General features: G+C 35.1%; 1 long non-coding RNA gene across 2 annotated transcripts in view; it reads right to left on the bottom strand.

Annotated features, from left to right (window-relative positions):
- Nucleotides 1–15,745, bottom strand: part of LOC141549671 (uncharacterized) — a 149,152-nt gene extending 133,407 nt beyond the window's left edge. Inside the window, exons 1-3 of one of the 2 annotated variants that reach the window (XR_012484412.1) lie at nt 15,407–15,745; nt 11,048–11,173; nt 10,256–10,350 (exon numbers count right to left, since the gene is read on the bottom strand). This is a non-coding gene — a long non-coding RNA (uncharacterized LOC141549671). The remainder of the gene's footprint in view (nt 1–10,255; nt 10,351–11,047; nt 11,174–15,406) is intronic. The other variant, XR_012484411.1, reaches the window with a different exon arrangement.
- Between the last annotated feature and the right edge of the window lie 352 nt (nt 15,746–16,097).

The following is a 16,097-nucleotide window of genomic DNA, read 5'->3' as shown; positions in this document are numbered from 1 at the left end:
TACCAAATTCGTTCAAGTACAAAAGAAGAAAACTCCAATTTCTTATATTTTTTGAAGGAATGGATTATGGTTCTATTCAAAATTCTGTTAAATTGCTATCAAGAGGTGCTTGCATATCACTCAACTCAATGATATTTTAAAAGCAAAAATATTTATTACAAAAAAGACACCCTAAATTTTCAATAGCTCTTCTCATTATTTAACATATTTATATTTCATAGTGGTTTAAGTTATTGTTAGGATTACTTTTTTATATTTAGGTATGATAATTTGCAATTCTGATCAATTAATTCCTAAATTTCATTCATGAAGGACATCCACTTTAATAAGTCACTAATATGCTTCCTTGACATAATCATTAAGTCATTTTTCCTAACAATCCAATTCTTCTGTGTTACTGTTTAAGATTATGCTCTTTGCTTTTGCCAGGTAATATATCAAGCAAAAATTCATCAGGTCTTTTCTTCCACAAATGTGGTTTAGATTTCTAGAAATTTCCATTCTAATTTTTCATACCCTGACTGCACTGTCTGATTCTGTTCCCCTACCTCATGATTTTAATGTCTTTGCCTTCAAACTGTCCATCTTCTTTCCCAAAGCAGTTGTAATTACTATGAACTCTTACTTCTGACAAGAAGAGACTGTTTATTGCCCATTTTCCCACAAGATAACTTACATTAAAGTTTTCTTCTAAAGTCACAGCATGATAGAAATGTGATGCCAGAAGAGTACAAGTGCCAATAGATGCCACCAAGACCCAGAGATCTTGAGGAGAAAATACAAACTGCTCTGCCCAGCATTCAAGTCCTCCATAATCTGGTTCCCTTTTTTCACCAACCTTATTTCACTGGACAAGTTTTTGGTCCCAGAAACACCATCTCTCCTACTTCCATGCACTTGTCCAGGCCTTCCCTCAAACCTTGAATGTACTCAGTATTCACATCTGCCTCAAGAATCTTTATCTTTGTTCCAACCTTTTTTGATCAACTTGGTAGCTGATATTCTGTCTTTTTATTCTCTATCTGTCTGTATCTGTCCATATCTTGCTCTCTGTAGCTTCACTATCTCTATATCAATCGTGCTTGCTTTCCATCCTTATCTCCTATTTTCTCTTTCTTTGTCTTTCTTCTGTCTGCTGTCTGTTATCTCTTTATGTGTGTCTTTCTCTTTTTCTTTCCTTATCCTCTTCCTCCTCATCCTCCTCAATTATTTTGAATTAATGCTTTTGGCATACATATATTTTCATTCTATGCCCAAAGAATTTAAGTTCCAGAAGACAGGTATTCTCTTTGTTTCTGTATCCTTAAATATAAGACATAGTGCCTTATACATTTATTTAATTTTATTTCAAATGTGAGGGGAATAAGACATAGTATTTCATCTTTCACCTGGGTAGGAAACCCTCAGTATGGAAATGTCACTACTAATGCAGATGGGCAGCCTATCTATAACTTGGTATCTTAGAGTTGCCTGAGATAGTAACTGGTTGAATGACTTGGATGGGAGTCACAGTAGAGTTATACATCACAAGTAGAATTTGTCTCCTAGAATCCCATGTTTTCTTAAAAAAAAAAAAAAAAAAAAAAAAAGCCTTCAAAATTGAAGTTATCTTCAGTACTTAAGTATGTAGACTTTCCTAATTGGCCTAGTCATTAATACCTTCCCCACATTGAATATCAGCATCTTGAGTGAAGACTGGGGACTATTTCATATTTGCTTGGGCACCCTTGTGGGTACCCTACAGGTACCAGTGATTACCATGGTACCTGGATCATCATAGTTATTTAATAAATGCTTGTTAATTGGCTGGTTGATTGATAAGTAAACATTTAACAAATTTTGGTCAAATTCATCTGAACTTAGTACAGGCCAAGAACAGTACACAAAATGTATGCCTGTCATTGGAAGACCTAGAAGATGAATCTTCTGAAAGATTCATCCAGAAGGTTGGCAATAAGGTGACAAAATGTTTTGCCCCAGCAGCTTACTAAGACAATTGACTGAGACTTTGAGGTCTGCCATCTGCATCAATAAGTGAGTAACCACAGAGATAAAAACATAGCCATAGAAGTATAATTCCAAATTTTAGTATTTTATATACATTCTACTCACATATCCAATTATCAATATTTTTTAACTAGTCAACTCTAACCCCTAGATCTTTCTTTTTCATCCTTTAACAACCATGAACATTGGAGATCATTCTTTTATTTTTTTAATTTTCTAAATAATAATAGCTTTTTATTTTTCAAAATACATACAAAGATAATTTTCCATATTCCTCATTGGAAAATCTTGTTGCAAATTTTTCTATCTCTCCCCCCCTTCTCTCTTCCCCTGGTCAGCAAGTAATCCAATATAGTCCAATATAATCCAATAATTAAACATGCAATTTTTCTAAACATATATTCACATTTATCATGCTGTGCAAGAAAAATCAAATAAAAAAAATGAAAAAGAAAACAAAAATCAAGCAAAAAACAACAACAAAAAAAGGTGAAAATATGCTGTGATCCACATTCAGTCTTTATAGTCTTCTCTTTAGATGTGAATGTCTTTATAGTCTTCTCTCTAGATGTGAATGTCTCTTTCCATCACAACTCTACTGGAATTGCCTTGAATCACCTCTTTGTTAAAAAGAGCCCAAGTTCATTATAGTTGATCATTACATAATCTTGTTGTTGCTATGTACAATGTACTCTTGTTTCTAGTTACCTCACTTAGTATCAGTTCATGTAAGTCTTTCTAGATTTTTCTGAAATCAGCCTGCTTATCATTTTATAAAGAACAATAATATTCTATTGCATTCATGTAGGAGGAAATTTTTTTAGAGAATCAATGGCACTGTCCAATGTTCTGAGAATACAAAGACACATGAAATAACCCCTATCCTCAAAGAGTACACAGTAGTATCATGTAGCTAGTTAGAAGCACAGTTACAAGTAGAATTTAGGCCTTTTGATTCACTCTTTTTAAAAACTTTCATTGGTATCTTTTGTTTTTGTATAATATTATTTGCAGATTACTCCCTCTTTATGAGAAGTCTCTTGTAACAAAGTAAAAAGCTAAGTAAAACTAATAATGCAGTAACCTTATCTAAAAGTACATGCAACATTTCACATCTGTAGAAGTGCACAATCTGTTTTTTAAAAAAAATTAAATAAAATATATTTTCTTTTCTTTCCACTTCCAATCCATTAAAAATAAAAGAAAAACCATTTTCTTGTGATAAATATGCACACATATACTATATATGTATACATATATATTTATATTTGTAAATATATATTATGTAAGATATAACATATCACATATATATTTACATGTGCATCTACATATGTACATATATCTTAATTTTCAAGCCTATGTTTCTTTTTACATCTTGTTGGATCTTTCATTTAGTTTAAGTAAATATTGAAGATTTCACTATCCTTAGCAAATTTCTCTTTACATTTCTTGGTGATTTTATCCTTTGAGAAAATAATATTGTAAAATGGATTGTACTTTTTAATCAAAGTATAATATTTCCTATATAATCTTTTTCATTACAAGCTCACAAGCCATGTGAGATATTTTGGATTTCAATTCTCTCATCATAATTTAATTTCTCCCAGCTTTCTGTAATTTGGATATTTGATAAGTTTGTGATTTCTGTTTTCATCCAAGTGAATAGTAAACATGTTGATAGTCAACTGACAAGGGTCTTCCACTAGAGATTTTTCTTAAGATTGACATTAGTTCATAAAGGGCCACTCTTTAAATCCATTTATTCAATCAATTTTTAGTTCAATTCTTCTCACTTCAAAAAGCATTAGTGCTTACTTAGGGCAACCCATCTTATTATCTATAAGGAATTCAAAATCAAGAATGAAACAGAATTTACTCTCAAAGGATTTATATACTCCTGAGTTCCGAATTGAACTATCTACATTATAATTAGCCCATACATCCCTATCTTGTCTCTAAGGATATGATGAATGTTTTTTTCATAATAACATACTTTGCTAAAATTCAAGCATCCTGTGATGGTTGTATTGCTCAGATTTAGTAATTTAATAATTCTGTTTTAAAAGTCTGATCATAAATAGGTAAATGATGAATTCTTTTATTATGTTTTTATTTTCCCTCATATGAAAAAGGATGGCATGGAAGATGAAATCAAAATAGGGTTAGATGTTTCTCATCAAAAGAAAGTGAAAAGTCTAAATAAATATCTAGCTACCTTGAGCTCAATATTTTAGGAAAGAAAGAAGGAAGAAAAAAGGGTAGGAAAGAAGAAAGGAAGGAAGGAAGGAGAAAGATGGAAGAAAAGAGAGTGGAGAATGTTATATAAATTAAGCAAATCTTTCTCTTCAAATATCTAGGCAAACATGTTAGTTAAGCTATTTCATTTCTTTGCTTTGTTTACTTTAGATCAAGGCTTAAGTGTAACACAAATTGTGAGATAAGAAATTTCCAGAAGATAATAGAGCATGGAAAACTATATTGCAAATCTAAGTCCATTTGGAGAAGTTGAAAGAGTACCAGGAAAAATACCAGGGTAAAAAATGAAAGCCTTTCCTCCAATCATTCAAGTGTTGTGAGAATGATAAGGCCACTTGCTATTCAAGGGTCTTGTTATCCTGCACACAGATCCCAAAAAGCCCAGGCTGGGTTGAGTAATCTTAGGTGATAAGAGAGTTGTAAGGAATTAGAACTCCTGATAAGAAGAGCTGTGTTTTTGTTTGACCATACTTTGGGAAGATATGGGTGACATAGATAAAGTGCTGGAGAAAACCCCAGGTGGGTTTCAAATGATTCCTCATTCCCCAGGAGGGGGGTGGAGGGTCAATGATACCCTGGACTGATCTGCTACTGTATTTGTTCATGCTTATCTCTGTGTGCTTAAAGTAATCAAAATGGCCCAGCCCAAGCAAAGGCAGTACAATAGGAAAATGGACTAAAATCATTTGTTATTCTTTGTTACTCTGAAAGTTTCTAGTGAAAAAGCCTTGCCTAACTTCTACATCCAAATTTTTATATTATACTATCATGTGTAGGTCAATGTGGTATTGTCATTCAGAACCTTTATCTTGGTTAAGTAGAATTTTACCAAATTTCTATTTCCTTCTTTTCTACTCTATCCCATCCCTAAAATAAATTAATTAATTAATTTTAAAAAGGGGGAAGGAAGGAAAGAAGGAAGGAAGGAAGGGGACAATGGAAGCAACAAAAGAAAGAATGGAGGAAAAGGGAAAAAAAAGTAGAGGAATGAAAAGAAAAGAACTCTATACTTTTCAAAATAAACTCTCATCTATACAATTTCATTTTGAGGACAAAATTTTCTATGCATTGCAAAAAACCTCTCATTTTTAGTGATGAGACTACTTGCTCATAGGCTTTAAGCGGAAAATGGGAAATGTGCTACCACACAGCATAGGAAAAGAATGCTGGCCAGGCAGTTCCTAAAAGAGATCAAGTTACAGCAGCATGCTCTGTTCTGTGTTCTCCAGGTTCCTCCAAATTATCACCCCCATCCCTACCTCTCTAACATTAGCATCCAAGAGGATCTTAGATAAAATGAATGGCAAGAACTTCCTGGTGGAGGACAGAATGGGATGATGTCATAGAAGGTCTATGCTACTTGCTTTTCTTTAATTATGGCAGAGGTGGATAATGATATTTCTTAGAGTATCAGTGGGTCTCTTCATTCTTCGTTTGAAACACATTTTATGTGTTTCATGAGCTTCTTTGGTAGTCTGATTTTTAAGTGCATAAAATAACATACATAAGATTACAAAATAAATTAATTATATTGAAATACAAAAAAAAAAAAAATGTAAAGCAAGTTTAAGGATTCCGGGTTAAAAACCCCAGTTCCATCTAGCAAAACAACCTCTTTGCCTGCTCCCATCATTCTATCCTGTTTTACTGCCCTACCAGCAGCAGACCTTTTTCATACTTATGTGTGGCTTTGATTAAATTCAGAATTCAGCACTTCCTAGAACTTGATATTTGAGTCAATTAACCAGATATATGTTAATCACTTAACTATGGTTTAAAAATATGATGCTTTTAAGAGGGCTAGAATACAGACTTCTCAAGGAGATCTAATGTGGCAAGTTGTAAGAAGGTTGGGGAAAGGGAGAAGAAATGTATGCAAAGAATTTCAATGTAAAGGAGAGTGAGCTAAGTATAAATGTGTGCCCCAGGCAAAGTGGTATAAGAAATTTGAGAAAGGATAGATCACATTGACCAGAGTGGGTTGGGAAGGAATAAGAAGGTAGGGGAATCAGGAAAATCAAAAAGAGGGAACGTTCAAAGTAGACTTTTAAAAAATGAAAGGACTTCATCAAAGGGGCAGTAGAGGTGGGAGAAGTCTGTTCAGAAACAGAGAATGTCTAACAAAAAGAGTTAACACAAGAAAAGGCAATCTGTATAGAACATCAATAATGGAATTTTGCTGAGAATAGATTGTGGAGAGCCTCAAACAATTATTCAAAGTATTTTTGCATTGAAAAATGACATGATCAGAGGAAGTTAGGTGTCATTAGTTTTAAGTAATTTTTCAGGTATATTATTGAATTTGTAATAACTAAGAGTGAAGCAGAAAGAGTTGTTGTCAATTGAAACTTTTATTATATATTTTATTAAACTGACAAACCTTCAATCAGTTTCACATTAATTTCATAAAGGTCTCCAAAATATCTTGTCATGGTTGTTAAACTTACAAAAAAAAGAAAAAAAAAAAAAAAGCTTAATTTGAGTTTATTTAATTTTTTTTGGTCTTTAATGTTTTTTCCTCACTGCATGTAATAATAATTTTAACATTATTTTAATTTTTAAAATTTGGCATGGTGACCTAATTTGGTTTTATTATGAAATTAATTTGAAAAAGATTCAAAAGATTCTTCAGTTTGACGAAGTAAAAATAATAAAAATCTTGTGTGGAATGATCCTGCTATCTGAGATCTAGGGAGAGTGGATTAAAAGAGTTCAAAGAAAATATAGGTAGGATCTCACAACCTAAAATCTATAATGGAAGTTTATCCAAGAAGGATAGTATGCAATTTACAAACAAAATTCCAACTATACAAACACAAAATATTTTAATGAAAAAGAAAAAGAGGACATGTACAAAGAGCCTGATGTAGATACATAAGGAACTCATTACTAAAATCTAGAACCGTGGAATTTAATAAGTATTTTTTGAGTTGAAATGAAATTTAAAAGAACATGGAAGCAAGGACAATTAACTGAGAGAGAATACAAAAGACTAGAATTTGTTTAATTGATTTTCAGTCATGTCCAACTCTTTGCTACCCAATTTGGGGTTTTCTTGGCACAAGATATGGTTTGCCTTTTCTTTGTCCAGCTCATGTTACAGATGAGGAAACTGAAGCAAAGAGAATTAAGTGACTTGTTTGGGATGATAAATTAGTAAATTTTTGAGGCCAGATTTGAACTCAGGAAGATGAGGCTTCCCAACTTGAGGTCTAGCACTCTTATGCAGAGACATCTATCTAGCTGTAAAAATAAGAGAGATATAGGCATTGGGGCTATGATTTGATTATTGAGGAACTTTTAAATTCTTTTAAATTTCATTTCAATTCAAAAAATAATTATTAAATTCTACTGTCCTAGATTTTAGGAATGAGTTCCTCTTTGTACATCTTCTCTTTTTCTTTTTCATTAAAATATTTTGTGTTTGTACAGTTGGAATTTTGTTTGTAAAATGCATATTATTCCTCTTGAATAAACTTCCATTATAGATTTTAGGTTGTGAGATCCTACCTATATTTTCTTTGAATGCTTTTAATTAATGAGGATCTTACCAGAGGAGTAAGATCCTTCTGTCAATGGAAATCAGCACATTCTTTTCAACTTCAAATTTTAGCAAATATCATGAGTCACTGAAAAATTAAATGGCTTATCTAGGATCATCTAGCCAGTACATATCAGAGACAGGAGTTGAATCCTAGATCTCCCACATTCTGAGGTCAACTCTCCATCCACTGTACACATTCAGGGCTATGTATACTCCTTCTACCAGGGTCAGTTGGCATTTTGCAATTTATAGTTTGGAGAACTACCTTGGACACTAAGAGATTCAGTGTCATAGAATCAGTATCAATGGCAGAACTCTGAGGTTAGCTCTCCATCTACAATACCACTACACTATACTACATGGTAAAACAAACAAACATAAATGAATGAGTAGATAAATGATATTTATCTGGATCACGAAAGCCCAGAATCAGCTGAGGCATTTAATGAATGCTAAGGATGACTTAAAGTTTTTTTTGTTTGTTTTGTTTTCTCTTTCTGTTTTTTTAATGTTGGTGACAAGATCAAAGAAGATGTAAGATCACTACTCTGAGTGAAGAGAAGGAAGATAATGAATACCAGAGAAAAGACAGATACACTCAGCTACTATTTTGCTTCCAATTTCTTCACTGAAGAAGATAATACTAAAAATAGATAACGTTTATATAGCACTTTGTTTGCTAAGTATTTTATCTATCTCCTGACAGATCATACCTATCTGTGAGAGAGATGTCATCATTTTCTCTACTTTAGGGAGGAGAAAACTGAAAATAAGAATTGTTATGTGACTCACCTAGGATCACACAGCTAGTGTCTGACATAGGATTTAAACTCATTTCCCTGACTCTAGGCCCAGTGCTCTATTCACTATCTATCTTTTTAGCTGCCTATATAAGGGGAGCAAGCAGCTGGTAGAAGAGTTCCCCCCAGCGTGCTATCTGGCAGCTTTCTGTTTTAGCCAATGATTCTTTCTAACTAGACAGTAGGCTGTGTGGTTGTTGTTATTTTCCTTCTGAAGGATTACATTTGCTTTGATCAAGTACTGGATTGACCTCAGTGTCAGGAGGCCTAGCTAAGCCACATCCACTGAAGCAATATTAATGACTCACATCTTTAAAGCATTTTATGGTTTACAAACCACTCTTTTCTCTCAACCATCCTTTGAGCTAGGGCAATAATAATCCTTAAAGAACTTAATAGATGAGATTACTAAATCACTATGGATTATCTTTGCAAAATCATGGATAAGAACAAGACAGAGCCTGATATAAGGAAAAGTACAATTGTCAAAAAGGAGAAGGGATGATCTCTTTATCATGTTGTAAAGCAAATTATTTTTCAAGAACATGTTTGCCTAAATAACCTCTGAGATACCTTCCAAAGTTGAGCTTCTGTTATTCTGTTTTATTTCTCAAACGGGATTATATGTAAAATGTCCTGCAAACTTTAATGTAGTATCTAAATGTTAGTCAGTCATAAACATTTCCTAAATGCCTACTATGTGCCAGGCTCTATGTTAAGGGCTAAGGCTCCAAAGAATGTCAAAAATTACTCCTTAGTTTCAGTGAGTTATTATTAATAATTATTATTATTGTTATAATCTCATTAGTATTCAGAACTTCATAAAACTCAAACAATATTGCCCATAAGCTGCTCTCTTTATAAATGTTCCTGATTTCAGAGTGTTGATCATTCTAGAGGTATGGAATGGCTGATATTGAGATGCTGATGCTGGAACCAGGTGTTAGTTGAACAGCTGTTAAAGAGCTATGTTATTGATAAGATTTGAGCAGGGAACTGACCTAGAATCCAGGACAGACAGAGGGTCAAGCCAAGGCACCATTAATCAGAGAGCCATAAAACAAGCCTGATAGCAAAACAAAGTTTTAGTGACAGGCAGAAGTTTAGGTAGAACTATTAAACGGAAATCAGTTCAAGAGAATAAAAGACCCTGAGTCTGAGGTCAAGGTCAGAGAAGCTACTGCCACATCAGTGATTAAAGGAGAGAGTAGAATAGGGAGAAGGAAGGTGATCATCAAAGTATGAGAGGTAAAGGAAGATAGTAACTCAAAGAATTTTCCAAGGGGTAATGATATCATCACAAGATCTCTTGCACATGTCCCCTTCTCTCTATCCATATTGCTCTATCTCTGATACAGGTTATCCCTCATCATCTTATTTGACTAAGACTATTGAAACAGTCTTCTGGTTGGTCTCTTTGACCCCACTCCAGACTATCCTCCACTCAGTTGGCAAAGTATTTCAAAAGGATAGTTCTGACCATGTCACTACTTAATAAAACTCCTTTTTGTTGTTGAATTGTTTTTCATTCATGTCTGATTCATCATTGGGGGTTTCCTTGGCAAAGACAGTGGAGTGGTTTTCCATTTCCTTCTCCACCTCTTTCTACAGATGAAGAAACTAAGGAAAAGCAAGTTAAGTGACTTACCTGTACACAGCTAATACATAGCTGAGGTTGGATTTGAACTCGAGAAAAGGAGTCTTCCTAGTTGCCCTCAAAAAATTCCAGTGGTTTCCTATTACCTGTAGAATAGAATATAAAATCCTGGTTTACTTTTTAAACCTTTCAAAATGAGACCCTTTTCTACCTTTCTAGTCTTCTTACATTATACTCTTCCAAGTAACCATATGGCAAGATTGGCCTTCTTGCTACTCTTCATGTTTTTCATTGACAACATTATATCTTCTGATTACCTGATCATATTCCTGAAATGTTCTCCTTACTCATCTCTGCCTCCTGGCTTCCTTCAAGTCCCCACTAACATCTCACCATCCACAAGACATCTTTCCCATCTTTCACATTGCTAGTATCTTCTGATGAGATTATTTTCCATTGACCTTGTATATATCTGGCATATGTAGTTGTTTATGTATTTATCTCTCCCCCTTAGAATGTGAGCTCCTTAAGAACCAGAGAATCTATCTTGTTCCAAGCTTTTGGCACAGTATGTAGAATAGGTAGATACTTAAATGTTTTTGACTTACTGTTGAGAAGGAGCCTTATAAGTCATTTAGTTCTAGCATGATAGATTTAGAGTTGAAAGGATTTTAGAGGGCTATCTGGTCCAGCCTCTTTATTTTTTACCAATAAAGACGAGGCTAAAGAGGGCTACATGTTTTGTCCTAGATTATACATTTCTAATTGGAAGAGTAAGGACTTAAACCCAAGTCTTCTAGCATTCCTATCACTGAACCATACATTAAATATTCAGTAATTTACCATGGGAGGTAGGTAGGTAGGTAGTACAGTGGATGGAGTGCCAGCCTTGGAGTCAGGATCAATCTGGCCTCAAGCACTTACTGACCTGGGCAAGTCACTTACTCCTGTTTGCCTCAGTTTCTTCATCTGTAAAATGAAATGGAGAAGGAAATGACAAATCATTGCAGTATACTTGCTAAGAAGAGTCAAATAAAAGTTATCAATATACAGAACTTGCAGAAATATCTAATCCAACCATTTCATTTTCTTCAGTGAAGAAACTGAAATTTAAATGGGTTGATCTGGTTCACCCAATTATTTTGAAGCAAAGCCAAAGGTAAAACCCTTCAGTCCTAGGTACTACACCAGACTTACTCCATTATGGGAGAGCCTCACTTCCTCACCTACACCATACTTTCCTATCTTCTGCAGGTGCAGAAGAAAATGGCCTGAACTGTAAGCTATTATTTGTTAAAATGCATAAATGAAATAAAATAGAACAACTTGGAGCATCTTATCAGAACCATTTTGAAATATTTGAGAACATGTATCATTGGTTCTCTTTACTAAGAAGTTCTTATTATGAACATTGCTATAACTAATGAACTCACTGTTCTCTTTAGTTGATGCTTTGAGTAGGAAGGAGGAAAGAGAAGTTAAATAAAATTCTCTCAACTCCCAGTCCAATGTGCTTCCTTCTACCCCACACAGCCTCCATTACAAAAGCAGGTGTTCATCCATGAGAACTGGAATTCTCCCACATGCACCAGCCTAGAAATTTGATCCCCACAAAAAGTGTACAGCTGAGGTATCAAAAACTTTGGCAGTTGCCACTGTAAACCGTGAGACCTAACCCATGGATATGGGATGGCCAAAGAATGCATCATCACTGCATCCTCCCTAGAAATAAAAATTTTCATTTGCTTATTAACTTTATTGTTCGTATATGTTCATTTTGTATGTTTAGCACTGTGTTTGCTGGGGAGGAACTTGGAGATTTTTATAATGGTTTCATGTTTTCAAAATACTTTCCAATCATAATGTGAAAACCAAACAACCAAAAGAAAAAAAAAAAGGAAGAAGAAAAGAAAAGAAAATGAAAATTCTGGCAATCATTTGGAAGGTTGTATTTTCTAGCAGTGCCGTTAGAGAATTTCACAAAATGAGAACCAGTACTTGGAAGTACTCCCATCACATAATGTACTTTGTAACTCCAAACACTGAAAAATCTTTTAGAGTCAGTGAATTACAAAAAAAAAAAAAAAAAAAAAAAACAACAACAACAACAACAACAAAAAACACCAATGGAATGGAAGCAAGAGGCTGTGTAACATCATATAATAAAGTCCTCAGTATTTGAAACTTTAAATAAGACATACTTTTAAACATCACATTTTAAATGACCTTTTTACAGATTCTCCTATATTCCCAGGTCCATTATTTTCACACCAAATCCCTTCCTGCATTTCAGAAGATCTGTCCCCCTCCTATACTCAAAGAGGTTTTTGTACATATTTTATTTTTACTTTTTGAATAAAGAACTATTTTTTTCAGAGTGTCTGGGGAGATTCTTTTGTTGCAGAAACCCCTTATATTTCAGCTGTATATGATAAAGAGGTACATTCCAAAGTTGTTGGGGGGGAGTTCCCTTCTTCCCCACACCTATTACCTTCATTCTTACAAACAGCTTATTGAACCTTATTGGTTCAAGTTATTTTATTTTATTTTGTAATATCCTGGAGATATATCCCCTAACCCTCCTTTCCCCTTATCCCCACCTAATCAGCCAAATCTTCAATGTTCTCTATAAAATTTAACTCCTTACGACCAGTAGTTCAGGTCAATCAATTTCCAATGATTCTAACAGTGCCAGGGAATCTAACTGCTGGTGTGAGAGGATTAAAAAAAACAGCTAAGCAAATTATCTGGAGGATTCTTGAGGTTTTCTTTGCATTTAAAGAGCGAATGTTTGGAAGGTTGAAAGGATTTGTATTCATTTGCTCCTTACATTACTGTGTAATGTTGCCTGTCTCGTAGCTGGAAACAAGTTAAATGAGTGTGCTTACTGCCCTTATGTCTAGCACTGAGATTCCCCCAAATGATCCTAGGATATGAAAGTAGAGCTCAGCCCCTTCCCTTCCTATCCTCAGATTACAGTCTGTGCAAGAAAAATAGTTCTACCTTCCGTTCTGGTGTACTTTCCATCCTATACAAGTTGGAGGATTTCTGAGTTGCCTTAGCACCCATGTCTAAGGTTTCTACTGGATAGAATTAGATCCTTGTTTGCCATAAAAGACTCCTTTCACACATGAAAGAAGGAAGTATGTTAAGTGGGAAACAGGGCTGTGCTATTGAAAATTTTTGTGATGAACATAATACTGAGACAAGGTGGGAATGTGCTAGGTAAGACAATTTTGCCTTCATATTTTGCTTCTTTGCACAAGTGTACAAATAGCCACCTTCTATATAATGCTATTATCTTGATTTTCTGGAACAAAATTAGGCTGAGCACCTACACCAAATAAACAACCTAAAACATGAACCTAACTTTCCTGAAGCCATCCTAGCCCCTTACATATCCCTTATTCTGTTTGACATATCCGATAAATTGTAATTGTTACCAAATTACCATTTGGTTTCCAATGATGTGCACACATCTATAATCTTAGTTAGCTGCTTGCTGGCCTACTTCAGGAATGCCATTGCATCCTCCAGGGTAATTCTATATCAATGACTTTTCCAAATAAATCTAGTTGCTGGTTTATATTAATGAACTGTCACAGTTCCTATTGTTTTCCCATGGCCTTGCAGCTGCATTCTTTCACAGGTGCTTGGCAAATTAAAATGATGCTGGTTTGGGGTTTCAGCCTGATAGAAAATCACTCCTTCAGCAGATTGTTAGGAAGTTATTCATGCAAGAAACACATCTTTACTCTAGACATTCAGCTTTTCCCGCTTATCCAATGCTCACGCTTTTATTGACTCTTTCCAGTTTGGCTTCCCCATGTAGCACAAAAAGAGGCTGTCTTTCCTGCTTAGAAGGTTTTTCTAAAGGCATCAAAAACATTGGAAGCACAAGGGGCTGGGGGAGGGGGTGAGGAATGTCATTTTCAGTTAAATCTAATATGCTCATGGATCACAAACATTAATTACTAATGTTTGTAGATTATATATCTTTTCCAGTTGTTTTTGTTAAAATCCATTACCCAGGGGATTAATACACAGGAAGAAAATTATTACATGTTAACTATCCAAAACCAGATTAAATACTCCCTTTTGGATCAGATATATTATTATAGCCCTTATTTGAAATACTTTGTTCATGACAAAGTTCTACCAGTGAAAATGAGAATGTTTAACAAGCAAGTACCTATTCGATTAAATTATCCAGGCTCTGTTTTAGTTTGTACTTCCTCCCTATGGTGCTTTTGCTTAATCCTCAATTTCCTTTCATCATCCAAAATTCTTTTCTGGCCTCTCAGAGGCTACCATCAGAATATTTTCCTCTGGACTACTGAGATTCTAGTTTGTTCAGCAAAGATCTGTAAGACTATAACATATGACTAATTAGCTGGTGCTACAACTCCCCATCTCCTCTTGGATTGCTTTTTTTTGTTATATTTTAAAATATATTTATTTATCCTTAATATACATGATGTCACAAAATCTCTGGGCATTAGAAGAAATCTACACATTTATCTATATAGTCTGAGTTTGCAGATTTAGTACTTATTAATACACCACAGTGAAAGTGCTACTAATCCTCAGAGACAGGAATACACACCTAACAGAAGACAGTTTCCCATTCCTGTCATCAAAGTACCTTTTATGTTTACCAGTGATCCTTGACCCATTTCATCATTATTGTTAATATTTTGCTTCTAGAACCAGGGAAATCTAGTTCGTGCTCATGCTCACTGAATTCAAGATTATTAATTGAATATCTAATATTTAATTCTAGTAATTAATATCGAGTATTTAATTTAATTGAACATCAATTTAATTATTAAGGGTCTTATCATCAAGGAGGATACAAAATCAAAGTTGGCCCCTGTTCTCAATGAGCTTACATTCTATTGAAGTGATATAATAGGCACATTAATAAAGATAAATAAATATATACAAAGTAATGCAAAGTATTTATACAACTCTTATAAAGCAATTTTGGAGATGGGGTGGGGTTATAAATAACAGGAAAGATCAATAAAGATTGCATTTGAAAACCAATGATTAAGTTATGCTTTGGGCGGAGCCAAGATGGCGGAGAGGAAACACACGACTCAGTGAACGTCCTCACTCCCTCACAACCAATTAGATAAATTAAGTCTCAAAATTAGCTCAGGACTGATAGATACCACAAGGACTGGAAGCACGACTTACCAGCTGAAGAGAATCTGGAGTTTCAACAGGAAAGGTCAGTTCTCAGGGGAGGAATAAGAAAGACCAGCACAGACGGTGGGGTAGGGGCACACTGCGCCCATTGCGCTGGGAGGGGCTCTGGGATCAGAGAAGCCACTGAGGTAAAGGAATCTGGCACAGGCTGTTAGCTCTTCTCTGCTAATTATTTAGCAGTTCAGAAGAGAAAGCCAAAATATTTTAAAACTCAGATTAGATTTTCCGCCCGGACCCTGGGGGTGACTCGGCACCAGGGGGTGTGGCCTCAGCTACCTCCTGAGAATAGTTAAGAGACTGACAAGTGGGTGGATACGGCCCAAGGCAACACACACTGCCTAGCTTAGCTGGAGGGAGTGGAACTCAGCTCCAGGAAGTCCCAGAGAAGCAGAACCTTTGAACTAGGGACCGCGGTTTCTGGCAGACACTTCCAGTTTGAGCGCAGGGGCTTCTTACGTCACCTGCCGCAGACACCCACTCCCCACCCGGACACATAGCCTGGGCTTCCTGCAGTCTTCACTATTCTACGCCCTCGAAGCACAGCAGTGCTAATCACCTCTGAGGCACTCCCAGGGAGAGGGTGGGGAACTCTCTCCCAGAGCTCTCTCTTAGCTCAGGCTCAGGAGCCGCTGCATCCATCCGGTCTGGGAGGAAGCTGGTAAAGAAGTAAATAATTTCC

Source organism: Sminthopsis crassicaudata, chromosome 1 (genome assembly GCF_048593235.1).
Source record: "Sminthopsis crassicaudata isolate SCR6 chromosome 1, ASM4859323v1, whole genome shotgun sequence".
NCBI classification, from domain to species: domain Eukaryota; kingdom Metazoa; phylum Chordata; class Mammalia; order Dasyuromorphia; family Dasyuridae; genus Sminthopsis; species Sminthopsis crassicaudata.
Note: the sequence above shows the minus strand (reverse complement) of the source record. Positions and strands in the feature narration are given on the sequence as shown.